The 27,919-nt window shown below is 39.1% G+C and overlaps 1 pseudogene; it reads right to left on the bottom strand.

Annotated features, from left to right (window-relative positions):
* Nucleotides 1-4,208: 4,208 nt before the first annotated feature.
* Nucleotides 4,209-13,976, bottom strand: LOC104246580 (probable disease resistance protein At4g27220; annotated as a pseudogene).
* Between the last annotated feature and the right edge of the window lie 13,943 nt (nt 13,977-27,919).

Genomic DNA, 27,919 nt, shown 5'->3' with positions numbered 1-27,919 from the left:
TACTTGTGATGGTACAATCTGATTTTGAAAAGCAGCTTGCTTCTTGCTAGGTGATGTATTGACCATTGTCCAGTTGTTGCTCTTAGTAGCTACTTTGCTTGGAGTTGTATCAGATTTCCTTGGTTCACCAGGTGCCTCGGTAGGTTGTTTCTCCTTTATATCTGTTATCTTCTCCTTCTCAACTACACATTGATATACATTACCTTCTCCAATTCTTTCCTTTTGCACACCTTGAAATCTACATATTTGTGCAGCAGAGACTTCCAGTTGCCCTGCTCTTTTACCATTTGGATCAATAGCTGCTCGATCAGTTGTATGAGTCAAACCAGAAGCCTTTTTCCATTCCCCAGTATTGGGTAGCAAAACTCTAGCTGAATTGTCCATTTTGTCAAACGTTGCTACTGTACCATTTGCCCACTCCAAACTATCACCAATTACAACAGGAGCTTTGAAACCTCCTGCATTATTTTCTATCCTCCCATGAGAGGTACTGGGCACTCCTCTATCAGATAAATTAGCAAAGTTCTGGACAACTGCTACTTGTGTAACCTGTAGGGCGTTACCAGTAGAACCTCGAACAGCAGCATGCCTTTTATCCTTCCTAAGTTGCAACGCTGCACCATCTCGATCCTCATTAGCCTTTTTCTGTTCCATAGCTGAACTTTCAGGTCGATCAATAAGAGTTGCAGCAGTAGAAACATGTAGCTCATCATAGGCCTGCCCCACAAGATTAATCGCTAAAGCTGGACCCTTATCATTCACTGCTCGATCAATGTTCAAGTTACCAGTTCGATTTTCCATTGCTGTTCGCACCTTTTGTTGCTCGACCACAGTCGTCTTTGCTATATTATCTACCATTTTCCAGCCCTTTTTGCATTAAGATAGTCTCTAGCATCCCCTTCTAATTTGTCAAGATTACACGGCCCTTCAACTACAACAATTGGTGCAACTTCTTCATTACTTTTCCCGATCTTCCAACGGCATGATTTTACATCATGTCCTTTGTGTTTACAACATGTACAAAATTTAGGGAGATTATCATATACTATCTGCTGGTAATGTTCAACTAACCTTCCAGAAATTGTATCCACAATATTTATCCTAACTCGCTTAGGATGTTTGTCCAGCAACTCAAGTAGCACCTTCACTCTTGCCGTACTTGGTCGCGTTCTATCTTGAGTTACTTTGTCCACTGCTAATGGCTTTCCCACTGCTGAGGCTATGGATAATAAGGATTTTTTGCGAAGAAATTTGCAGGCAAATCTGGTAACGAAATCCATACCACTGCTCTTGACGTTTCTTCACGAGGATTAAATCCTATCGTCCATAGGAAAGTTCTATAAAAGAATTCTTCATCTTTTGCTGTAATATAACCAGTAGTTCTCGACAAAACCTGGACAAAATCATCAAAAAGATCAAACCTTACTAAGATATGCCGATATTCTAGTTGCCCAACATTACAATATCCTTTCACGTTAAATTGCTTTGGAATAGCTTGTCGCAACTCATGAAGATCTGGTTTCCCATACGAGAATTTTAGAATTACTGCTTGATGCAGTCCTTCTTCTATGGTGAATGAGTTAACCTCTTCAATGGTGAATTCAACAGTTGGTTCTCCATGAATAACAGTAACTGGACATAACTCAATTTTCGATTTCGACGCGTCAGATTTGTGACCAGCAATTCTTTCAGCATATGTTTGTTTTGGATTGTGTTTAACAATTGTTTCCTTTGGATTTTGACTGGACTCTCCCACAGCATGGAGCTGGGGAGAGACGAAGGCAGCCATGGCTGCTCAAAACACAGAACCCGCGTGCTACAGTAGCCTCTACATTAATTCGTAGACCTGGAACAATTGATTGCGAGTTTGGAGATGAAATCGATTGGGGATTGTGTGCAAAGATTAGAAGCTTCTTTAGACACCAATTTTGAAAATTTTCCACGGTGGACGCTGGAGTTATGGCCGGTGAACTGTTGCGTCCCTACTGTTCATCGCAGCTAGAGAGAGAAAAAAGAGAGTTCGGCTGTAACTATTTAAGTAACGGACTCCGCATTTTTCCCTCCATATTGTTTTCTGATTTAGATTTTTGAAAGATGTGAATATGTAAGACTGTAAGTTAACATTGATTTTTTTTTTTGGGTGTAATGAAATAGGCTCTTCTTTCAGCTGTGTAGAGATCTAAGGATCAATTTCTTTGTGGCTTTGTTCTGGGGTTTATTTCATTCGAGAGTATTTTTTCCCCAGATTTTGTTTCCTTTCTTCTTCTGGATTACCTTGTCTTGGTACATTTCTCTTTTAATTTTATCATCTTTTTGGCAAGGATCAAAATTGATGCGAACACAAGAATTATCATCATCCTTGACACCTAAGTCATGTCTATGAAATTTTTCTTCAGATTTAATATATTTTGGGAGCGACGAACTCCTCGTTGAAGGTGTTCGATGTCCACTGTGGCAGTTTAATAGCTGGGTCCACGGCCGCATCGGAGCAATGTTAAAAATAAGGGTAGATTTGAATAGTTTGCTAACGGTAGGGGTATATATGTCCTGAGAGTATAAAGGTTAAATATAGATAATATTTAAAAGTAAAAGAATAAATCTGGACCTTTTCCCATTAATTATTTGTATATATCGGAAAGCTCTGTGACTATGATATAATATGTCTAGATAGACTGCAACGATTGTACCTGATCATTTGCATTTACAAATTATATATATTGCATCAGTAACTGAGCAGTTTTGATTACATAGGTTTTCAAGTTTTAGTCCAAGCCGTAGAACAGCTGATAAAAAGTGCACCTTCAGAAAATATGACCTCAGTACAATTGGCCTAGCTATGTGCAGGAGTGATGCTTGCCCTCTGAATTTTTTGTAGAAGTTTCGAAAACAAATTAGTTTTTTTCCAACTCCTATCTTTGAAAATGCATCTACATGCGAAATATCCTTTCTTTGTTGTTTAGCAAAAATGGACTAACTTTTACCAAGTATGATATGCAGGATGTTATGAACTTATCAAACAACACAATTGCAAATCGGAAATTGGGAATTGATCTTTGATTAATTGAAACTCAGTACATGAGATTAGAGAATAACAAGATAGACATTAACATAACTAAGATAGGAACAAAAAGAAATTTCACATATAAAAAATAGTCGAGGGAGAGAGACCAGAGAGGGGAAGGTTCAAACAATATTCAGACTACCTCTATTATTGCTACCCTAACCTCCCATCAACCCGGATCCCACACCATGTTTGCTAGTTTCTCAAACTCGTTCTTCGTCATGGCCCATTGATTATTTTTATTCATAATACAGGACATGACTTTCACTGGCTTATATATATATATATATATATATATATATATATATATATATCCTGCATGTTGCTCCTCCCTGCAGTTTTTCTGGTTGGACTATCAGCTTCTCCTGAAGTTCTGCACAAACTTATATATATCTGGTCCTGTTGCTCCATCCCCTCAAATTTTAGAAGAGCGAAGAGTGTTCGAGCCTATAATTAACCTTGGCGTTCTTTACGTTGTTGAGGTCAGATGGCCTATATGTATGTTCTTTTTATTAAGGCAACTTCCTATTTCTAATTAATCATAGAAATTGATAGAAGATTGTTAAATCACTGCAGATTACTTGGAATATTGGTAAGAGTTTCATACATAAATTGATAATTGGTTTCTGCCCAGAAGATTTGCAATTAAAAGTAGCCCAGGCAATTGGAGAGTCTCTTCAGATAGAGATTGAAGTATTTCCTCAAGTCTAGCGCGCCTTTGTCCACCTTGAATTGGAGTGTGGGTCACAATCCAGGACACTCTATTTTGAGGTACGTAGAATGCCAGCAGCACACTTTAGAGCTGCAGTCTTCTGTTAGTATTCGCGCTTGATACTTCTATACTATTCAATGCCATTTTCCTGTCTGTGTGATGAGTATCGTGATGAGAAGTCTGAGACTGAAACATATACAAATAGAAGAAGTGAGCTAACGGCTTGGTTTTTGTACTGGTGAATATGTGCTTAGCATTAGACTATATTGTATATGCAATTGTTGTTAGAGTCCAGTTTCACATATGCAACTTGTGTTAACGAAAAACACCACTTGAAAGACTTGGTACTATTTGAAAAAGTTGTTGCTTCAACTTCTGAGTTATGTTTGAACAATCTTTATTTCCATTAAAAAAGAAACAAAAGCAGAGAGGCGATTTTCCATTATGAAGGTAGAAACCTTAGACAACATTATTTGATAGTTCATCACATGAGTGCCAAAGAAATTTTATTTCGGTTAAGGTCTTTACCTAAAATGCATAGGAATGTTAAACACTTTCTTAGAAACGAACTAAAATGTACTTTCAGAAAACTAAAGAATAATTGCATAATTACACTTATTATTGCTGAGTTTGAGTTCATACTGATATCTCTGGGAGCACCTGAGACTAGCTAGGCACTAGATTTATGAGATCTTTTTAACAGTGAGACAAAGACCCACTAGCTTCAGAATCGTAGACAGCACCAGTTTCTGCCATTTTGACTTCAGATTCGTCGACGTTACTAGAGACATCAGGCAGTACTTGCTTTCCCTTTCTCACCCTCACTAGCGCATCACCAGTTTCAGATTCGTCGCCATCAGTAGAGCCATGTTTAGCTTCAGATTCAATGCCATCAGCAACGTTATGACTAGCTTGTTGTCCCTGGGAGCAGAGATTGCAAAAGGACACAGATGACTAGCTTAGAAATTTAAAAATAAGAGTAGACTGATGCTTTAGATTTCTAATCAGAAATATTTGGGCAAGTAAATGAAAGTTGTTTCAACTGATACACGGAAGTAGCTATATGAATATAACTAGCTATCTAGTAGTTAAACCAAAAAGATAGAACTAGAGCAGGGGTGTATTAATGCACGCGAAAATATAGTTAGTTACATAGTGCACAAGACAAAGTACCTTGGATTTGAAGCCCTCATGAATCACTTCATTGAGATCATATTCAAACATATTATACTTGCTCATACAATGATCTACCATCGGCATTCTCAGACTCGGTGTACTCACAGATCCCTGCTTGATGAACGCCTCCATTTCAGAGCAGTATGTAATCGTCACATCGCTAAGAGATGGAAATTCTATAGCACGCTTTGCCAGAAAGAAATGCCCCAGCTTTGGCAGGTCATAAAGGTCCAGCGTTCTCAACTGAGGAAATAAGGGCTCTTTAGTCATTCCTCCTCCTAGTTGTTCCTCTACTGTGATCACTTCTTCCATTGATGGACAGTGTGCTATATCTAGTCTTCGGAGATTTAAAGCACCTCTGGCCACTGATGGAGACATCAAGTTTCTCAATTTGGCACAGTTCATTACTTCCAAATCTTCAAGATTGCTGAAGTAGTCAGTTGGAAGTTGGTGACAGCATAGAGCAGTTATGCTGTCAGCTTTGCTGAGTTCTAGCCATTCCAGAGCGGGACAAGAAACCTGCAAAAGTTGAGGTCCTTGAATTTTATAATCGAAATCGAAACTTATATAGCTTCAATTAAAAAATCGAAAAACGAACCGTATCTCATATTGCATCAAAGGTAACAGGAAGTGAGTAACTAATTAAATGAAATGGTGAAATTAGAATACATTTCATAACAAATATGTAAAGGAGCTATTAGTAATAATTTATATGAACATAATTTACAATTCCGAATAAGTAAAACACAACTTAAATTATAGGTAAAGTACCTAGGTAAAAAATAAAATATGGTGTATAATACAAAAGGTTGTAGGATAATACTGATTGTTGTTATTGTTGTTGTTGTGTTGGTGTATAAAAAGTATTACATAGAAGTGGGCAAAAAAGTTAAAGATCAAAATAGACATTGCGTAAGATATGAAGGGCGTAAGATCTACTATTTAATATTTAAAGCAAAATCAAAGGCTGATTTCACCCAAAATAAAATTAATTTGGCGTAGTTACAGAATTTACATAATTAGTGTTCCTTTTCTTTCCACTATTATAAGCAGTAAAAACAGAAAGACAGAAGTAGAAGAGGGGTTTATGAAAGCATGTGACAAACGTTAGAATTGAAGAACTGCTCATTGGAAACAGATCCCTGGACAAACGTCTTCATTTCAGGACACCTTTTAATCTGCACTACTTTAATAATTGGAAATTTTAGAGCACGCTTTGTCAGAAAGAAATGCCCCAGCTTTGGTAGATTTTTAAGATACAGATTTTTTAAACGGGGAAATAAGGATGCATTCGTCATTTTTACTCCTTCCTCTTCTGTGATCACTTCTTCCATTGATGGACAATGTTCTATAAGTAGGAGTCGCAGATTCAAAGCACCTCTGGCAACTGATGGAGTCATCAAGTTTCTCAATTTGCCATACCCACTAACTCTCAATTCTACAAGTTTGCAGAAGTAGCCAGTTGAAAGTTGGTGAGAGCATAGAGTAGTTGTGCTGTCATCCTCATAGAGTTCTAGCCACTCACTGGGACAAGAAACCTGCAAAATCTTGCATTTTTCGTAAGTGATGAAAACTTAATATAGCTTCAAGTATAAATTGAAAAATGAACCTTGTCTCATCTTACATCAAGGTAACAGGAAGTGAAAAAAGTAATTAAATGAAATGGTTGACTTAGAATAAGTAAAAACGGAAAGATATAGCAGTAGAGCACTCACAGATTCCAGGACAAACGTCTTCATTTCAGGGCATCTTCTAATATGCATTCCTCTAAGAAATTGAAATTCCAAAGCCGCTGGAAAGAAATACTCCAGCTTTGGTAGGTTGATAAGCTGCAGTCTTTCCAACCGAGGAAATAAGGGCTCATTAGTCATTCCTTCTCTTTGTTGTTCCTCTACTTTGATCACTTCTTCCATTGATGGACAGTCTAATATCTTCAGTATTCGGAGATTCAAAACACCTCTGGCCATTGATAGAGACATCAAGTTTCTCAATTTGCCAAAAGAGTATACTGTCAGACTTTCAAGTTTGCTGAAGTAGTTGGTTGGAAGTTGGTGAGAGTATAGAGCTGTTATGCTGTCAGTACCAGTGACCTCTAGTTCTTCCAGGATGGGACAACAAACCTGCAACAGTTGAAGAAGGCATTGTATAATATGTTCAATTACAAATAGAAAAATGGAACCATATACTCATTCTACATCGGAGTAACACAAAGTGAAATATTGACGTGATTTTTTAATTCATAAATACACTCTTAATACAAACTGAAAAGAAGGAAGAAAAAAAAAAAAAAAAGAAGTTTCATGTTGCGTCACATGTAGAAGCATACCTTTCCATCAAAAAGAGTATTTGAGTTGGTGATAGAGCTTCCTTCTAACATTGTATTGCTGGTTGTTGGCCAGAAACTTTTGAACTGGCACATCTTCATTATCCGTAACTGAGGGAACTCAATGCCCTCAACAGTGTCATTGCAAAAGTGAGTGAAGCATTTTAGATATTCAAGGTGCAAGGAATATAAATTGGGGAACTTGATTACTTGGACTATGTTCCTGTCTGGAGTAATCTCCTCTTCCTCATCACCAGGCAAAGCTAATGTTGAGTTTGACGAACTCCCTGCAGCAAAGGACAGGCAAAAGAGATACTGTAGATTATGACATCTACTTACTTTCAGGCTTTCAAGTTTGGGGAACGGAATATTATTCTGACAGATCTTCAATAAATGTGTCAATGAATCACAATCAGCCAGACTAAGATCTCTCACGTTCTGAAATATTCCATCGTCGAGCAACTGGGTCAACACTTTGTTGGAGCCATTTCCTCTTGAATGTACAAGTTCACTCTTCCTCAACATGGGGCCGATCCAATCACCCAATGCAGTGATCTCACTATTAACCTCGAGATCCATAATCCTTTCATAAATACCAGAGATTAAATGCTCGTGAAAAGTGAAACTCTTGCCCAGTTGTAAAGAATACCGCTTCAACTTGGGAAGGGCCAAGTTACAGTGAATCACATCTACAGAACATTTGGTTAATGTTAGTGCAGTCAAATTTGTCAAGGATTCCAGCTCCCTCAAGGTGGAGTAACTACAATCTTCTACTTCCATCACATGTAGTTCCTTCAATGGAACTAGTTTTGATAAGACCCCAGCTGGTAAAATCCTTTATAAGTGCTTTTTCCTCATTCCAAAACTCTAACATAATTAGATTGCTCAATTCTCCTATCTCCTTTGGCAGCTCCTCTAAACGACAATCTCTAATGCTGAGAATTTTTAAATTGACAAGTTCCCTAATATTGGATATGTCATCCAATCGTAAATTACTCAGACATAGAGTCCTCAGGTTTGACAAACTCTTCGTCGCCGATGCTGGACAATGCAGAATTGGGTCCCAGTATCGAGCTGCCCTCACGCTTAAGACACTGAGTTTACTCATCCCAACAACAAAATTATCATGTAATTTGATGGATTCATATTCAAAGCGTACTTTTAACATTAGTAACTCAAGTCTTGGGCAAATTATTTTTTCAGGAAGCTCAACAAATTTTTCCGCAACAATCGACATGTGAGTGTATTGTTTGTAAGCATCTTCTCTTGGAAACACTTGTGAATTCACATCGTGACTTACCAAAAAGACATGCTTTCTCTCATATACAATTGATATAGCCACGGCACGGACCAAATCGTGCATTTTAACATGACCTTTGCGGGAGCCTTCAGATAACAAGAAACGATCTTTCAGTGTTTCTAAAAGGTGATACAACCTATTTCTTCCGTCTTCTAAATTTTTAATTTCTGAAAAGATGCCAAGCCCCATTCCATATCTATGTAATTCTTCCGCCCAAATATCACTATCTTCCTTGAACAAAAAGAGGTACCTGGCTTCATCATTTTCCAAGTGATCATAGCTTAGCTATAGATGTTGATACACATCTTTAATAACTTCTGGGATATGTCTTGGTGCTGATCTTTCTAATTGTGCAAGAGCATCCTCCCATGAATGCTTGCTTTTCTTACCATTTTGCACTCCTGCAACTGTAATAATTGCAAGCGGCAATCCTTTGCATTTTTCCGCAACAGCTTTTGCTGTCTTATGAAGAGAAGGATCATCAACTGAATTTCCGGCCTTCTGCCTAAAAAGAATCCATGCTTCTTTTTCTGGTAAAGTTCCAACATCTATGATCAAACCATTCATTCTTGAACAAACATCTCTGTAACGTGTTGCCAATATCACTTTGCACCGATGGTTGTGGTTGCTACCGATCGGAATTCCAAGTGTATTTAGATCATTATCCTGAAGAGCCTTCCACACATTATCCAAGATTACAAGGACGCTGTCCGAGCCCATTAACCTTAAGAGCAGCTTATCTCCACGATCGCACAAATTGTTCCCTTTTAGTGTCAGACCGAATCCTCCTGCGATCTGATCCTGAATTTTTTTTCAAGTCTGGGTTCTGTCCAACATCTACCTTGACAACCTCATGAAACAACTTTTTGTGCATCGCAGATTTTCTGATTTTCTCAGCCAGTGTCGATTTACCAACACCGCCCATACCGCATATCCCAATAATAGAGACACTCTCACCTTCCAAAGCTCTCATGACCTCTTCCTCCTTCTCTTTTCTGGATTGAAGCTCCACACCACCGTTACTAGGTATAATTCTAGTTTCGACAGGATGGGAGAATTCATCATCATATTGTTCGCCTTCAGTTTGAAGTTTGGTCGCCTTCTATGCAATTTCATCAGATCTCTTGCTCAGCAAGTAACGTGACTTTAAGTTTGGAACCCAGCCATAGAAACAACCTCTTTTAACCTCAGATCTGCGTACTAGTATACTATCCGCATCAAAAGTTGTCTTTTCAGCACTATTTAACCAAGAATCGACGTTGGAGGAAATGACTTCTAAGTTCCTCTGTGCAGCAATCACTCTTTGCTGCACCCTACTTCTCATTTGCTTCAGCTTCAGAGATTCAGTTTCCAGAGATGTGATGTGGCTCTCATAGGAAAAGAAATACACGATCTTGGCTATCTCTTTCTTAACTGCCTCAATCAACCAATCAGTAACTTTTTCCCAAACTTTAGACATCTCTTTCTTAACTCTCTCTTTCAACCAAGCAGTGACTTTTTCCAAAACGGACCGGAAAACCCAAATAATGACCAAAACAAGAACTGACTGGATCAACCACTCATTAACTTTTTCCACAACTTTAGATAAGACTTCCATAGCTATCTCCTTTAGATAAGGCTGTAATACAGATATGAAGTCGTTCTGCGATCCTCTGAAATCTGAACTTTGCTAACTTTGGTTCTTAGTAGAATCTCTCTTTTTTTTCCCTTTCTTTTCCGCTGTTTTTTACTAGATTTCGTAGTAAAAGGAAGCAAAGGTAGGATGGAAATGAAACTTTTTTTTTTCTTTTGATATTTTTGACTAGATTTCGTAGTAAAAGGAAGCAAAGGTAGGACGGAAATGAAACTTTTTTTTTTCTTTTGATGTTTTTGACTAGATTTTGTAGTACAAGGATGCAAAGGTAGGATGGAAATAAAACTTTTATTTTCTTTTGATGTTTTAAAGTAGATGAAAATGAAAGCAAAGGAATAGAGTCTTTTGTCAATTCAAGGAGCAATGCGAAGGAGAAAATGTTTACAGGGAAACTTTGAGAGTCAATGCTGTGTTCAATCGGAAGCAGAGGATATGAAGAAGAGGAATAGAGAAAGCTGTGGACTTCAACAGTGGAACTCTACACTATATATAGTTACTCGATGTTCTGAACCTAAACAAGTTTGTTGTTTTTCCAAACTCCTAAGTTTTTTTAAATCCACTACCTCTGTTATCAGGACAACGTTTGAGATAATTAAATGACCACATGCATAACAAATAAAGCACTAGCCTTTAAAAACATTTATTCTGCAAATTGATCAGCTGTCAACCTCATTCCCTCCATACAAAATTCTCTATTGAGTGCTAATTATTAATGTACTTAAAGCTTAGAGAATGAAGCATATATGCAAAAAAATTAGAAAGACAGACTAGTCTAATTAATTAAATAATGAAAAACTATGCAAAATAAAGTATAAATTATTCTTGTATAATGTTATTCCCTACTGGAACCTTTTAAAGATTCTTTTGCTCAACTTTTCTTTTCCCATCCATTAATGGATCTAGCTGGAGCTTGACCACACATCAAACGAGTGCTAATCTTGCTTGAATAAAAGATGATTTCTAAGACAATAAAATAAAAGTATGTTCACAGACATGAAATTTTTGCTTTTTCCTTTTTTAGCTGAAAAGATAGTATGATGAATATTTTTTCTAGTAAAAAGTTTTAAAGTAGTGCAAGTTATAATAATTCCATAAGGAACCTCATAATTTGCTCCATTCACATTTATAAACTCAAGTGAGAACTTTAAGGGAAAAGTAATGGTTGCTTTTGGAATTTCCGCTCCACGTTTCACATGGATTACTAAGCTCTCAAATGAGTCATTAAGAAACAAGACCCTTATTTTGTTACATTCTGGAGCGCTTTTGGACTTTCAATTCTAATTGTTACTTTTTAAAAAAGAAATAAAAAATAAGGTTGCATATATCAAAAAGATACAAGACAAGAGGGGGACTTGGTCCGACCTCGTACAAAAGCCGTGTAGTTCTAAACCTTAGAGACATACAAAGTAGGCAAAAAAGAAGAAATATTTTTTTCTTTTAAGGAAGAGATACCAAAAAAAATTCAAAAGGAATACTATTCTCAATCTTTCTAGCAATTCCCCACATATCTCAAGGGAATATTAAAATAAATATTAATAATAGTAATATTAATATTGATCGGTTTTCATCAATCAAGTATAATACATCAAATCTGATGTCTTTTGGATTATGAACCAGATCAAGATAAAATAAGATTTAATTTACATAATAATTGGTAAAGTTTCAACTACTATGAATGAAGAATTCTTGTTATGAACTAAGCATCTTATCTCTCACATTAATGTACACTCCCATATACTTTGTTGTTTATCACGGTCTTGTGCGCTAATTAATAGGCCATACATGCGTCTGGTTGTTCATGAGTACTCTAGTAATATTTGTTACAAATTTCATAGGAGCTACCAACTTCGCACTCATATAAGTCCATTGTTCAAGTGTAGCACAGAGACCATTCAACTTGTCATTTGCACTCTCCTAGGGTGCGATAGTAGGAAGCTATATTACCGAAAGCAATTCCCCGCCCGATAAGACTGATCATGCCATGCTGCTTGCGTGGGATCAAACTAGCCTATTATGCCTTTTCTTCGGTCCTATATGGACCCATATTCCTATGTTCTTCCAATCTTTACTATATTACTAGGATTCCTATTTACTGAACCATATCAAAGACACTACTTTCTCAATACAAGCCAACTATAAAGGATATGAATTGGATTAAGAGTTTAAATCTACATCACTAGTCCTTGCATCTTGCACTATACATACCATAGGAGGGATCACTACAGCCCTCAATGTTTCCGTCACTAATTTTCTGGCCAAAGGTTTAGTTGGAGGATCGAACCAAATTTTTTCCTGACCTCACATAATCATTGAAAATAATTTCTTCTCTAACAAGTTATTTTATCACATTATATCTAAATATTATCGTGTCTATTTCTTTAATTAAACGATTTATTTTTTGCTAAAACTATTGCTTCTTTTCTTTTGGCGAAATTATCCAGCTCATTTCGCATGGATATTTTTATAGAAAGCTGAAAATGTACAAAAGACTATTGCTGCTTAACGATCATAATGTTTAGACCATAAAGTGTTGATTTTATTCCTATTGGAATACTTGCTACGAAGCTTCTTAAGCACTTAGCACCATCAACAGCCAACTCCAAAGCTACAAATTCAAATTTCATAATTGATCTAACAATTATGGTCTATTTGGCTGATTTCCAGGTTATTCAACTCGTACCAAGGATAAACACATAACCCCCGAGTAGATTTTGTCTCGGTTGTATACATTGGGAAATTCCATTATATTAATACTAAAGTTTATGGTACCTCTCAGAACCTAAGCAAGTTTGTTGTTTACCAAACTCCTAAATTTTTTATCCTAAACTACTAATCCACTACCTCTGTTGTCACGCCAATGTTTGAGATAAATTAATGACCACATGCATAATTATATGTATACCTAAAGGTTAGAGGATGAAGCATATATTATTTAAAAAAAAGAAGACATAATGAGCGCTAACAAACTAAGTGGTACTGTTTCTATTTAAGTAATGAAAAATTATGCAAGATACAGTATAAGTTCCCTGTAAACTATCCTTGAATAATGACATGCCCTACGATACTTTATGAAAATTAAGTCCTTTCAAAGATTCTTTTGCTCAACTTTTCTTTGGTCATGATCCAGTGGATCACCCTATGATAGATTGGCAATCATCCTAGTATAACTTGCTAAAAGATGATTTTTTAGACAATAAAGTCAAGTATATCCAATATCCGAATGTAGATGTGTTCTTTTAATAAATATATCTTTTACAAAAAGTCTCTTACAGTTAGGTTGATCTCAACTCATTATATAATATTTGCACACACTTTTCCAAATTATATTCATGCCTGCCTGGCAGACACTGAATAGAAGAAAAAGGGAAAAGTAATTGCTCCCTTTTGGAAGTTCACATTTGCTTACCAAGTTGCTAGAATAAAAGGTAAACCCTTCATAAAATATTACTCCCTCCCACCGACGAGGAAAAGAGAACAAAAGTGGTACAATCAATATATAGAGAGAGAGAATCAGACCTTCTGAGCCAATTTTCGAGCTTCCTCGTGTATCTGCTTGTCGAGATGTAATTACAAAATTGCAATTTCCACATCTCCATCTACATCATCATCATCGTAACCATAAAGATTCACTTTCAAGCTCTTTAACCAAAAAAGGATTCAATTTTTCTGTCTTCACTTGGACAAAGAAAGGGCAAGAAAGTTGAAAGAGATAAAAATTGAATTACAATTTTTGTATCGTTTTAGAACAGAACTTGTTTAATCGAAGGAAAAAAAAAGCGTCAAGTTTACCAAGTAGATTATATTTTTCAGTAATCAAATGAAAATGTTTTTTTAGAAATAAAAAACAACTCTGTAGCGAAGGGAGTAGCAAATTGGGGGAAATTTGAATTGCCGGGAATGGGAAATAAAGAAGGACTGGTCACGTGTGCGTCACATGCATTCGATTTGGACGGTGACGATTAGATTTTACAATCAATGGTCCAGCTTTTATCTCTTTCTAACTGCCTAACTTGACTCATTCCTACACGATAAAATGGAATGAGTTAGGAGGGGGAGTTTGCAGCTTGATAATTTCAAGTAAATTCCTCTCTCTCGATCGATCGATTTTCTCTATCCAATTTTTTCAGTCTTTGTCATGGAGTCTAATGGAGGAGTTGTGGATCATTGATAAGTCTTCCCCTTCTGTTAATTGAGTACCTAAGAAACCAATAGGAACAATGATATATTGAACTTACTTGTAATTGTTATTCAAGAGAATTGAATTTAGGCTAAGGTCTTTGCATAAAATGCATAGAAATGTTCAAGTGAATAACACAGGTAACTATCTGAATGTTATTAGTACTATTTACTAGTTAAAACGGAAAGAGAGCACTGTCTATTACTATTAATGAATGTGACAAAATATAGTTAGTTATACAGCAGTACAAGACAAACCTTCGAATTAATGATCTTCTGTATCGCTTTGTTGAGATCATCTAACATAATGGCTACTTCATGGATCGATATCCACTCTATCAAAACTTGGTGTATTCACAGAACCCAGCTGGACAAACATATTTATTTCAGGGCAGCTGAAAATCTACATTATTCTGAGAAATGGAAATTCTAGAGCACGCTTTGTTAGGAAAAAATGGCCCAACTTTTGTAGATTGCTAAGATACAGATCTTCCAACCGAGAAATAAGGAGTTATTAGTCATTTCTACTCCTAGTTCCTCTTTCTCGATCACTTCTTCCATTGATGGACATTCTTTTATCTCTAGGATTCATAGATTAAGAACACCTCTGGCCGCTGATGGAGACATCAAGTTTCTCAATTTGCCACAATTCCATACTTTCAATGTTTCAAGGTTGCTGAAGTAGCCAGTTGGAAGTTGGTGAGAGAAAAGAGATGTTATGCTTTCGCTGGAGAGTCGTAGCTCTTTCAAGCTAGAACAAGAAACCTACAAAAGTTGAAAGCACTTGCTAGTTTGCATTTTTAATAAGGGATGCAGGGCATACTACTACAAGCACAATTATAGTTGGTTACACCACAAACCTTACATTTGGAAATCTGCTGTATCACTTTAATGATATCATCTTTAGTTTCAACGCTCGGCCTTTTGAGACTCCGTGTACCCACAGATCCCAGGACAAACATCTTCATATCAGGGCACTCGTTAATCTCCACTTTGTAGAGATATGGAAATTCTAGAGGATGCTTCTTCGGAAAGAAATAGCTTTGGTAGGTTGATAAGATCCAGCACTATCAACCGGGGAAGTACGGACTGATTAGTCATTTCTTCTTGTTTACCTAAAAAATATGAGTAACAATTAAATTTAATTTATGATTTTAAAGATATGTGATTTAGTTCAATACCAATTAACAATAAAAAAAATATGAAGTAGAAACAAAAGAAATAAGTGAATCAAACGAATGTAACTCAGCGGTGACCTCGAGCTTAGTGACCTCGAGGTGAGTTTAGAACAATAAGAACGATTAAGCAAGAAAAGTAAAAAAAGAGTAGTAGAGCTAAAAGACAATTCTGATGAACGTAGGCAAAAGTAGAGAGTATATTCTTTTCTCAATGATTAGATGATGCTACAAATGATTGGAGTCCCCTTTATATAATAGGGGGGGCCTAAATAAGGTATATTTCTATTTACAGTAAGGAATATTCTTGGTACAGCTGTCTAACCACCTTGTACGAAATCGTACAATCCTATTCCAGGATTTGCGCCATGATTTTGGGGACGTGGCAAGAATCTAGCTTATTCTGTTACAAATCCATAACGGTACAATTTCGAGATCGAGCATACTTAACTTCAGTATTCCTCCCATTGCTATCTTCGGGCATTGCATTCTACCCTCGAACTCGAGCTTACTTGAACTCGGACCTAAGGCGATCCCTCGAGCCTGGGAAATTGGGCGTGCCTGATTTTGACTGTACACAGATAGTCCCCGTATTTCTTAGAGTAGGTCGATAAGAAACGATTTGATCTTCACTGCTCCGATGCCTCGGTCCCAATGTCAATCTTGTGATGTCAGTGGCTGAAGTGACTGAAAGGCCGCTTTTGCGCAGTTCCCAAAGTCATTAATTGGAGGAGGCAAAAGGTCGGCTATTTGGCTTCCCCAATACGCTTGAGTAACCTCTATAAATAGGCCAACTTTACCATTTCACAAACTTTACTTCTCTAATCGTCTTCAAAATTTCATTAGCTCCTTCAACTTCTCTAAGGTCATCCTTATCTTTAGTTTGCCTTTACTTCATCACCAACCTTTTCTCTTTGAATTTCCACACCATAATGGCTAAAACATCTAAATTTGTTCCCCAGAAAGAAAAAGCCTCTTCATCATCACGGCCGGCCAAAAGTAAAACGGTGGTGCCACCTCGTATCGAGGAATGCATTCCCCCGCCGTGTGAAACAACATCTGATTTCAAAGTTGAAAAACCTGTATCGACACCAGGCCGATGTGAGCCTATGTCCCAATACATTTGTTTGATAACCGAGGATGAGCTCGAGCAGCTGAAGAAGGACTGCAGTTAGGAGAACAAAGAAGTAGTGATCTCTTCCCCTGAAGAGGATATCACTACACACAAAGTGGGGTACTTAAGCATGCCTATCCATTCACGCTGGGCCCCGTATATCCAACTCTGGGTCCCATAGATCCAGTGATTCTTGATTTTTTCCAATAATACCAAGTGACGCTCAGCCAGATCTACCCTTCGTTCTGGCGAATCGTCCACCTGATCAGATACTTCTGGAACCAGGTCGAGGGGATGTCTTTTACCCTCGACCATCTGATCAGGCTGTATAGCCCTCGCCTTTATCGAGGTGTCCTGATAAAGCTGCAACGCCGATCCTCGAATCTCTCTTCTCCAGCATCGATGAGGACAAAGACCGAGGATAGATGAGCCCGAGGATGCAATTCCCCGAGGAATGGAACATGAAATGTAAGTACATGCTTACAGATAATAACCTTTTACCCCACTTCTTATTTTTCTCACTTCGCTTTTTTCTCGATCTAATCCCTTTCTGATGGTGTAGTTGTTGCTTGGTTTCCTGGAGAAGTCCCGGACCTTGAAGGTTGGGTCCGAAAACTGGTCTCCACTTCCTCATGCGCGGAGCGTTGCTGGCGTGACCTGCCCAACGGTCGATGGAAGGCTAAAAACCACGGTGAGTTCCCTTGTTTATTTACTTGTATTTTTTAGTGAAGTACTTACTTTGTGTTTATGCAGGCCTCGGAGACACTGTCACTATGCGGCTGCCCCCAACCGGTGAAGAAGATGTCCCAAAGCCTCCCAAAGAAAAGAAAAGAAAGAGGGGGTCACCTATAAATACATCGAAGCCGAAGAAGAGCACGGTTCGAAAACCCAAGGACAATATTGTGGCCTTATCTACAAGAACGGCCCTACGCCTTCGGGACCAGGAAGAATAAGAAGAAGAGGATGATTGCCTATTGGTAGCTCGTAAAAGAGGAAGCACTAGTGCTTCGAAGCCTGCCGAACTGGTGGTGGCGGACGTGGTTCATTCTAGAAGCGAAGAAATCTCCGAGCGGAGTTCGAGTAAAGTCCCCGAGCCATCGAGCAGTAAAAGCACACCTCGTCTTGGAGGTCATTTGGAGGGCAAGACTGAGGGCCCGGCCCCGAGGCCTTTCGAATAGAAGAGAACGCCCCGAGTGGATCCCTTAGGGTAATCAATGTGGATGATTCGCTGCCTGGTCCTAAATTCTCCGAGGGGCAATTCCGAGATGCTTGGAACATAAGAACTCCTGACGTGGTGATGAGCACCGAAGGGCATGATATTTTTCGAGAATGCCTTGCAAGGATCGAAGATGGCCCCGACCCAGATGCTTCTTTTATTTTTGACGAGGCCCATCAGCTCTTCAAACAAGTAAGTTTCTGTCCTTTAGGATTACGCTTGTGCCTTTATCCTTGGTGTTGTGAGTTTAACACATCCCTTTTGTGAAGGCCGTTGTTCTCCATAAAGAAGCATTCTCCAAGTCCCGAGCTGAGCTTTCTCGATGTGAGGCCGAGCTTAAGAAAATCTCGGAAGAGGGGGATGTTCTTAGAACCCTCTATGTCAAGAAAGAGAAGAAGATCATCGACCTTCAAGCCGAGCTGGAAAAGGCTCGTCAAGAACAAACTGAGCTTACCGAAAAGGTAATATACCCTCTGATATTTTGTTATGGACTTGTCCGATCGGTCTACTAACACTTTCACTTTGCAATTTCAACAAAAGGACGAGCTGGTGGGGCAGCTCCGAGAGGAGCTCAAGATGAAGGAGGTCGAGACCTTGGGGTGGAGGCAAGGTATGGACAGTCTTGCCTCGGAGAAAGATACTGTTCGGGAGCAGCTGGCTCCAATCAAACGCCATCTTCGAAGTGTGAAGGAGGAGATCCTAGCTCAGGGCCGCACAATCGAGGAGCTTAAAGCTAAATCCGATGCTGAGCTTGCCAAGGCCAAATCCGATGCTGAGGCATTTATATCTTCGTACCGGGATGACCTTGAAGCAGCTAACACCCGTGCATAGGAGATCTCTGTTGCGGCCAAAGTTAAGTTATCATGTACACTTGACACACGCCAGGCGACAATCCCGAAGGGAAACCCTCGAAGAGGTGCATGCTCGCGGCTTCGACCTCTCAGCTGATATTGAAAGGGCAAAAATTTTGGAAGAAGAGGTTGCCGCTTTGCTTTCTGACGAGGATGGTTCAGCTAGTGTCTTTGAGAGCATGGGATACGAAGATGAAGTCCCTGAGGAGGAGGCTCCCGATGATGTAGTTGCCGAAGATGTGGCCCTGGAGTAGCTTTAGGTTTCTTTATTTTGTGTTTTTGTGCAAGTACCCCTTGTGTAAATGTTTTTGTAATCATCTTTTGGAAATACTAAAGGACCTCTTTGTCTCATTTTTTACTTGTGTTGAATTTTATTTTGTCCTTATTTGTGGAAAATTCGATCACATAACTCAAGTGATCAGTTCGAGTACTAGTTTGAACCAAGAACATAATAAACCCTTAGGTTTTTATTTATCCATATAATACACCTTAAGGTTTTGTCAATCCTCGAGCTAAGTTTGAACTGATTTGATGCGAGCTCGGGATGTCGGGACTCTTGAGTCTGAGTTGAGTGAGAGCTAGGTCTCGAACTCTATATATTTTGGCCCTTAGGCTCTTATAGTTTGGCCCTTAGGCTCTTTGAGTTGGGCCAAATCAGCCTTTAGAGTGGCTGTGTAATTTTTCTCTCTTTTCGGCTAAAAGACTTAGTGAAAATTTAGTTATGCCTTAGCATGTGCTTTTCGTACCCATTAGGTTTTTCGAAGGTTTGATGAATCAGAACCTTATTAGTAATATTTTTGTGTAAATATAATCGAATACCTCTTGAGGGTTTTTCGAAGGCTAATGTTATTTAAGCCTTTAAATTATTCGAGGGCTGAATTTATCGCAGCCCTTTATATTTTGCTTTTGCCGAGGGTAGCCTGATTTAACTAATTTTTTCAAAGTGTTTGAAGACCTTTAATTTATAGCGGATGTCGTATGTCTCTGAGCCACATTATTTCGGTTGTATCCTTTTACATGACCTAGTCTTTAATATGGCCGTAGCCTTCGGGTATGTCACTTGGACTTGTTTCCCGATAACTTTTCGAACTTGTTTAAGAAGTTAGTCCCCGAGTATATTGGCCTTGGACTTTTTTTCAACCGGATGCCTCTTTGAGGTCTTATGAGTCCGAGTTTTTTGATGACTTGGATGCGCTGGCTGTCGATGACAGTCCCCGATCATTCGGAGGTGTATTTGCATTTTGTCTCTTGAGCTGCTTCCTGTAGGATTATAAGTGTAGAACTCGTATAATAGTAAACCTCTTTGAGACATAAAGTGTTTTTGATAAAAACAGAATGCTCCTTCAAATAATTGATACATGCGTACATGTTTTGTTATCGGGGTCGACTATTCTATATGGACATGGTTCATCTAACCGTTTGACCCATTACAAAATTTTTCCTATCGAGGGCCTCTTTGGCATAAGGTAAAGTATTTTCCTAAAAGTATAACCTCCGAGGGTGATGCCCCCCAGTATTCGAGGTTGATTAAAAAGAAGCCTTGGATACTGTTGAGTTATCCTTAGGTAGCACATGGGGCATCCCCCGTTAAAAACCTTGCCGGTAAAACTTATTTGGGACAAAATCCGATCTAAGGGAAAAAAAGGTGCAACGCATGCTTTAAAACCTAAGGCCTTCGTGTAAAAAGGTGCTTTCAATAGCTTTGATCGAACACCTGCAATGAGTTAGTTTCAAATTCAAGAGAGATACATTCATACCTTAGCAATGGTATCGTTTGAGTAACGATACGTTCCAACTGTTTGGCAGTTGTTCGCCTTCCATTGTGCTTAGTTTGTATGATCCCTTACCGATAACTTTGAGGACTCGGTACGACCCTTCCTAATTCGGGCCTAGTTTCCCTTCATTCGGGTCTCGAGTATTGAGGGTGACTTTTCGTAGAACTAAGTCCCTGATTCCAAAATGTTGAAGATTGGTTCTTCTATTGTAGTATCTTTCGATCATTTGCTTCTGCGCGGCCATCCGAACAAGCGATGCTTCTAATTTTTCATCTAATAACTCGATGCTAGCATATATGGCCTCGTGATTTATCTCCTCCGATGCATGTCAAAACCTGGTGCTGGGTTCTCCAACCTCGACGGGGATGAGAGCCTCGGAGCCATATACTAGAGAAAATAGGGTGGCCCCGTGCTAGACTTCGATGTTGTCTGATATGCCCAAAGGACCTCAGGTAGAACTTCTCTACATTTTCCCTTACATCGTCTAACCTTTTCTTTAGGTTTTGAATGATAGTTTTGTTTGTTGACTCGGCATGTCCATTTCCAGTTGGATGGTATGGTGTTGATAAAATCCTCTTTATTTTATGTGCTTCGAGGAACTCTGCCACCTTGCTGCCGATGAATGTCATATACAATCTCGGTAGGTATCCCGAATTGGCATATGATATGGTCCCAGATGAAGTCAATAACTTCTTTTTCTCGAACCTTCTCGAAGGCCTGCGCTTCCACCCACTTAGAAAAATAATTAGTCATAAACAAAATAAACTTAGCTTTACCTGGGGCCGCTGGTAGGGGTCCGACTATGTCCATCCCCCATTTCATGAAAGGCCACAGGGATAGGACCAAATGAAGTTGTTATCCGGGCTAGTGGATCATCGGTGCAAATCATTGGCACTTATCACATTTTTTGACAAATTCCTCAGTATCTTTTTCCATACTGTCCTAGTAATACCCTGCTCTAATGATTTTGCAAACCAAAGATTCGACATCAGAATGGTTCTCACAAGTGCCTTCGTGGATTTTTTGCAAAACATAATCGGTGTCTCCTGGCCCTAAACACACTGCTAATGGTTTCTGTATAATGTTCCATCTTCATCTAATGCAAACCTAGCAGCCTTGGTACGTAGGACCCTCGATTCTTTGTGATCCGAGGGTAGTTTTCCATTTTTCAAATAGTCGATATATACTTGTTCCTCTAGTCCTATGTCAAACTTGTCGAATTTATATCGGCATGACCCTCTTTGACCACAGATCTTGATAACTGAACGACAGTCCCCGAGATGATGTCGTCTTCTTCGACCGAGGATCCCAAATTAGCAAGTGCATCGGCCTCACTATTTTGTTCTCGAGGCACATGATCCAGAGTCCACTCCTTGAAGCGGTTCAAAGTTACCTGTAGCTTATCCAAGTAGCGTTGCATTCTATCCTCTTAAACTCAAAACTTTCGTTTACTTGGTTTACCACCAGTAAAGAATCTCTCTTGGTTTCGATGACTTCTGCTCCCAAACTCTTAGCTAGCTCGAGACCTGCAATCATGGCCTCATACTCTGCCTCATTGTTAGTCAATCTAGATGTTTTGATCGATTGTCTAATGGTGTCACTCGTGGGTGGCTTCAAGACAATGCCAAGCCCGGATCCTTTCACATTCGAGGCACCGTCTATGAAAAGGGTCCATACCCCTGATGATGTACCCGAACTTAGCAAGAGTTCTTTCTTCACTTTGGGTATGAGGGTCGGTGTAAAATCGTCCACGAAGTCAGCTAGGATTTGAGACTTGATGGTCATTCGGGGTTGATATTCGATATCGTGCCCGCTAAGTTTGACGACCCATTTGTCCAATCGACCCGATAGCTCAGGCTTATGTAAAACATTTCGAAGGGGGTAAGTGGTTAATACAAATATGGGATGGCATTGAAAATATGGCTTTAGCTTTATTGATACGCTTATCAATGCCAGTGCTAATTTTTCTAAGAGAGGGTACCTAGTTTCAGAATCTCCTAGAGTTCGACTTATATAATAAACAGGGAATTGCGTACCTTGCTCTTCTCGAACTAATACCCCAATTACCGCTATCTCGGACACCACCAAGTATAGGTAAAGTTTTTCATCTACCTTCGGGGTGTGAAGCAAAGGCGGGCTCGATAGATATCGCTTTAATTCTTCTAAGACTTGTTGGCATTCGGGGGACCATGCGAATTTTTTTTCTTTTTGAGCAAGGAAAAGAACCGATGATTCCGATCCGATGACTTCAAAATGAACCAACCCAGTGTAACAATTCTTCCTGTTAGCCTTTGCACGACCTTCATGCTATCCACAATTGTGATATCCTTGATAGCTTTGATCTTATCGGGGTTAATTTTGATACCCCGATTCGATACCATGAAGCCGAGGAACTTACCCGAGCCAACTCCGAAGGCACATTTCTCCGGGTTAAGCTTCATGTTATATTTCCTCAAAATTTTGAATGTCTCCTGCAAATGGACTAAATGGTCCTCTGCGCGTAAGGACTTAACCAACATATCATCAATATAAACTTCCATTGGTTTACCTATTTGTTCTTCAAACATTTTGTTAACTAGGTGTTGGTATGTAGCTCCTGTATTTTTTAGCCCAAAAGGCATTATGTTGTAACAATAAGTTCCGAACTTAGTAATAAATGAAGTCTTTTCCTGGTCCTCCGGGTTCATCCGAATCTTATTGTACCCGAAGTAGGCATCGAGAAAAGTTAGGATCTCTTAGCTAGCCGTAGCATCGATCATATGATCGATTTTGGCAATGGGAAGGAATCTTTTGGGCATGCTTTGTTCAAGTCGTTATAATCTATGCACATTCTAAGTTTGTTTCCTTTTTTAGGAACTACAACTACGTTGGCTAGCCACTTGGGGTACTTTACCTCCCGAATGTATCCTATTTTAAGAATGATGTGTGGTGATTTCTGGTGGAATCCCTGTCACATCTAAATGGGACCAAGCAAAGCAATCCATATTATCAATAAGAAATTGAATGAGTTTTTTCAAGAGTTCGAGGGTCAATCCCGTTGATCGAGGCCAACCATGCAATACTAAAAAGTAGCAAGAATGGTCGAAGCAACTTTTTCCCAAGAAGGTCAGGATTGATTTCCATAGGGAGCTAGAGATGGGAATTGAGTTTCTATCTAAATTGGAGTTGCGTAATTGTTCTTAATTGCACTTCTAACATAGTTGGTTTTGATATTACTTCTAAATTTATGCTACTAAGATGCTAAATTAAGCTAAGAGTAAACTATTGAAGGTTTTCTAAATAGTTAAAAGGCACTAGTGAAGTGACTTTCTCCTAGGTGGATACTTGACGGGTTCTCGAGTCTAAGGCTAGGTTGTCATGTTTGGGGATTACGATATAACCATTGCACGATACTTCTCACTCTATACCTCTCGGTAGTTTGAGTGATTTTGCCCTAATTGACTTTCTCAAGACCAATTGGGTATGATAATTTGTGCAAGCAATTGAGGTTCAAGTCGGGTATTACTATCTCTAGGTTTAACACTTTAAGTGAGGTTATAAATCTCTTGAATACGCCCAAATTCCTTGTTGGACTAATTTTCCTAGACTTAGGCTCTCTTTCTCAAGAAGAGCCCAAATCAAATAGGCATAAACTAGTGTTTACAACCACTAATTCAACATAAAAACCATAAATTAGTCCAAATATCAAACACCTATAGATATTCAAGCCTTAAAACACAAGACCCATCAATTACACACGCTAGGGTTGAGCCACAACCCTAGCTGATGGGTCTAGCTACTCATGATAATAGAAGAAAACAAAGAAATAGATAAAGAAAAACCCATAATATTTAATTACTAGCTAAAACTTGAAGATTCAATGATGAAAGTATTGTAAAATTACTCAAAATAGGAAAAGAACACTATTCACGAGCGCAACTGCTATCTCGAATACAACTCATGACCTAAAAATAGGAAAAGAAACTATTTATACTAGGATGAGTTTTCTGGACAAAAATACCCATGCGGGGTAGTGCGGACCACACAAAATCGAGTGCGGCTGCACTGAGGCTCTTGGATGAAATTTTTGCTCTCTGAACTTGGCCACCGCGAGCTGCACAAAATGCACCGTGGCCGCGGTGACTCTATTGTGGTCTGCACAAAATGAACCGCGGACCGCATTGGAAATATTCCCCTAAATCAGCACTCTTTGAACTCCACTTTGCAGACTGCACAAAATCGAGTGCGACCGCAATGAAGCCAATACGGTCCGCATGAAATGCTTTGCGGCCGCATCACTTGAATGCCTGAAATGAGCACCTCTCTGAACCTCCTCTTTGCGGACCGCACAGAATGGAGTGCGGCCACATTGGCCCTGTTACACTGTGCTTGGACTTGTTCTTGGTACTTGTGCATGTTTCACTCCTTTTTGAGCTGGTTTTGACGAATTGTCACCTTGTTGACCAACCCTGCAATCAAGTACAACATGTAAGCCTTTGGGACTATTTTGTACACATTTCTAATCAATACTCAAGTAAGAAGGAGTGTAAAATGCATCATAATCCCTAGTTATCAACTCCTCTAAACTTAAGCTTTTGCTTGTCCTCAAGCAAAGAAAATAAGACCCATCCCTTAAGAGTAAATCCAAGAAAATTCAGCTAACCTAAAGTGGCTTCATCTAGCATCAATTAGGACTAACAATTGCCCTCAATTCAAATGAATCATTAACAACATTCACTCTTCTAAACACCATGAATTTAGTGCGACACAAAAGCATCAAGAGTTGACTCAATCATTAAAGAAACTCTTTCTATTACTCTGGTCATTGTGGAACCCAAACTTACACATCCTCAACTCTTCCTAAGCAAACCTCACCTTTAGGATTGTAGCACTCAAAACGAAGTTAAAAGGAATACACACATCTCTCTCAAAGAAAAATCACAAGTCCGGCTCTAAGTACCATATGCTTGCCCCTTATGTGAGTCACCACTAATGCAAGCTTCATTCAACTCAAGATCATATAGGGCTTTTGTGGAGACATAGTGAAGGCTTTTGGTTCAGGGTAGGAAATGTTTTGTCTAAGTAGGTTCCATCTTCCCTTTAGCACTTCTTTTGCTTCCTTTTGGCACACATTTACTTGATTTTTTAAGTCATTTCACTTCTTTTTAAGGGGTTAGAGAGACACACTATCACTCTTTCTTGTTCATTTCAAATATTTTTCTCCTTTTTCAACTTTCCACACTTTCATCTCTTTACTTTTATTGAATCCCTTCATTCTTTTTTACATTGAACATTCTTTTTGTCTTTTTGATTTTCTTCCTTTTTCATTCCCTTTCCTTTTCTTTATTTTGTACCTTTTACCACTTTGTTGCATTCCTCGTCTCTCCCCCAAACTTATGCTTTTGCCATGTGCTAAGGAAAGATCGGGTGCCAAGAGAGGGCATTTTTAGAACGGGTAAAGGCTTATATCGTGGTTCTTGAAAGAAAAAGGTCTATGGCTCAAAAGGGTTGACTAAGGATTTTATCATTGGTAGGCTATGGAAGTGTTCAAGATATCATTCGGATCAAGGAGAGCCTAATCACTTCTCAAGTCAAATTACACATAGGATTTCGCCTAAACAAACATTCAGGGCAAGTTCTAGACCAATAGCTCGGGACTTGGACTTGCAATTCAAATTCTCACCACACAAGCTATGGGATTGCTAAAGACATAGAGTCAGGGGCTCAAAATAACCTTAGCTAAGATTTGAGCAACACAATGGTCCCGAAAAACCACTTGATGATTATCGGCCAACACAAGAGTCTCAAGGTCACAACTTTCACCATCCTATACACAACGATTTATTTTTGACCATAGAATCAAATGCAAATGTGTTAGGCCTAAGTGAAGCTTTGCTTGAGGCAGCCTTACCAACTAACTACTAAAAAGCAAAAAATAAAACAGAATCAAACCCTTAAGAAGGTTTTCATGCCATCCATCATCGGGAAGATCCACCCGGTTCATACAAAATTTGACCTTTGGAAAGAACCGTGGCATTAAGAAAACCAAAGGCTTATTGAAAAAACTTAAAACAAAAAGCTACAAACATAAAATAAGAAGCTAAGAAAGGAAAAATGCGGAAAGTAAAATGAATATGTACAAGAGGGGATTTATATACAATAGGGAGAATGAATATATACATAAGAACATAACTTTATATACATACCCAAAGTAAAAAAGTATGAAAAGTGCAATGAAATGATAAAATTATATACATACCAAAGATAAAAAGAAAGAAAGCGTAAAATACTGTCATATATACAGCCATCCAAATATCCAAATAGGGCTACCCCCTCAAATGAAAGCTGACATTGTCCTCAATGCCAACTAACCAAAATAAGCACAAAAATAGAGAAGAGAGGAAAAAGAAACTCCCTATGGGCCCTCCGTATGCATAGGATCCTAAGTCTGGGTCCCTGGGTCCTTTGTCTGCTCAGGAACCTGTGGTGGACTCCCTGTGATCTCTGGCTCTTCTGGGACCTGGGCCTGGACCTGGACTGAGTCCTGGGGCTGGTTGGAGGAACCTCCCTGAGGGTTCGCCAACTCTATAACTGCATCATCAGAACAAGGAATCACCCTCTTCCTCTTGGGTGGCCTCTCCGACTCCTGTTCTGGCTGGGGCTGCGCTGTTGGCGCTGGGTCATGCAATAACAAATCTAAAGGCAGGTGATCCGCCTTTAAACTCTCTACCTCGACTTTTAGCTCCTTCATCGACTCTTTTGAAGGCCGAGTCTTCCTCATTTTCTTCGCCTCCCTAGCAAGCTCCTTCAATGCCTTTCCATAAGAGTCAACGACATCTATGAGCTTTTTATGGTTGTCCAGAATTTCCTTCAGAGTGTCCTTAACGAACTGTGGGACTTATGGCAGAGGGGGTGCTGACTGGGCTGCCACTGTAGTAGATAGTATAGATAGCTTAGAAGTACCTGTCTGCATCCAGTTGTTGATGCTAGCGAGGGTCTGTCTCGGGCGGTGGGCAGTCAATGGGTATGCAGTGGAGGAGGGTATCTTTGGAGCTGTAGAAGTGGATGGACCTGGGGCCTTGTCTACTGAGGTGGAAGGAGGCTGAGTAGGAGATACTATCACTACTGGCTCTTCAGACTGGCCAGTTGAAGTAGTGGCTTTGCTCTTATAGTGCTTGCCTTTAGGGTTGTCATCAACCTGTAGGCTGTACTATGAGAATGGTGCCTTCGCCTTCACTTTCATATCAAATTTCCGCTTCTCATCATCTAAGTCCTCTAGGTACGTGGTCAGGAAGTTGGGGAAGGGATAAGATCTATCACCTTCATTCACCATCCATGTGATAACCCGGGACATCACATTCCCGATGTTAATCAGGTATCCCGCCATGATCGATGCCACCAATAAAGCCCGGTGAATAGGGAGTCATG

The sequence above is a fragment of the Nicotiana sylvestris genome, chromosome 12 (assembly GCF_000393655.2).
Source record: "Nicotiana sylvestris chromosome 12, ASM39365v2, whole genome shotgun sequence".
In the NCBI taxonomy this organism is placed as follows: Eukaryota; Viridiplantae; Streptophyta; class Magnoliopsida; order Solanales; family Solanaceae; genus Nicotiana; species Nicotiana sylvestris.
This window is presented reverse-complemented; position numbering and strand designations above follow the sequence as displayed.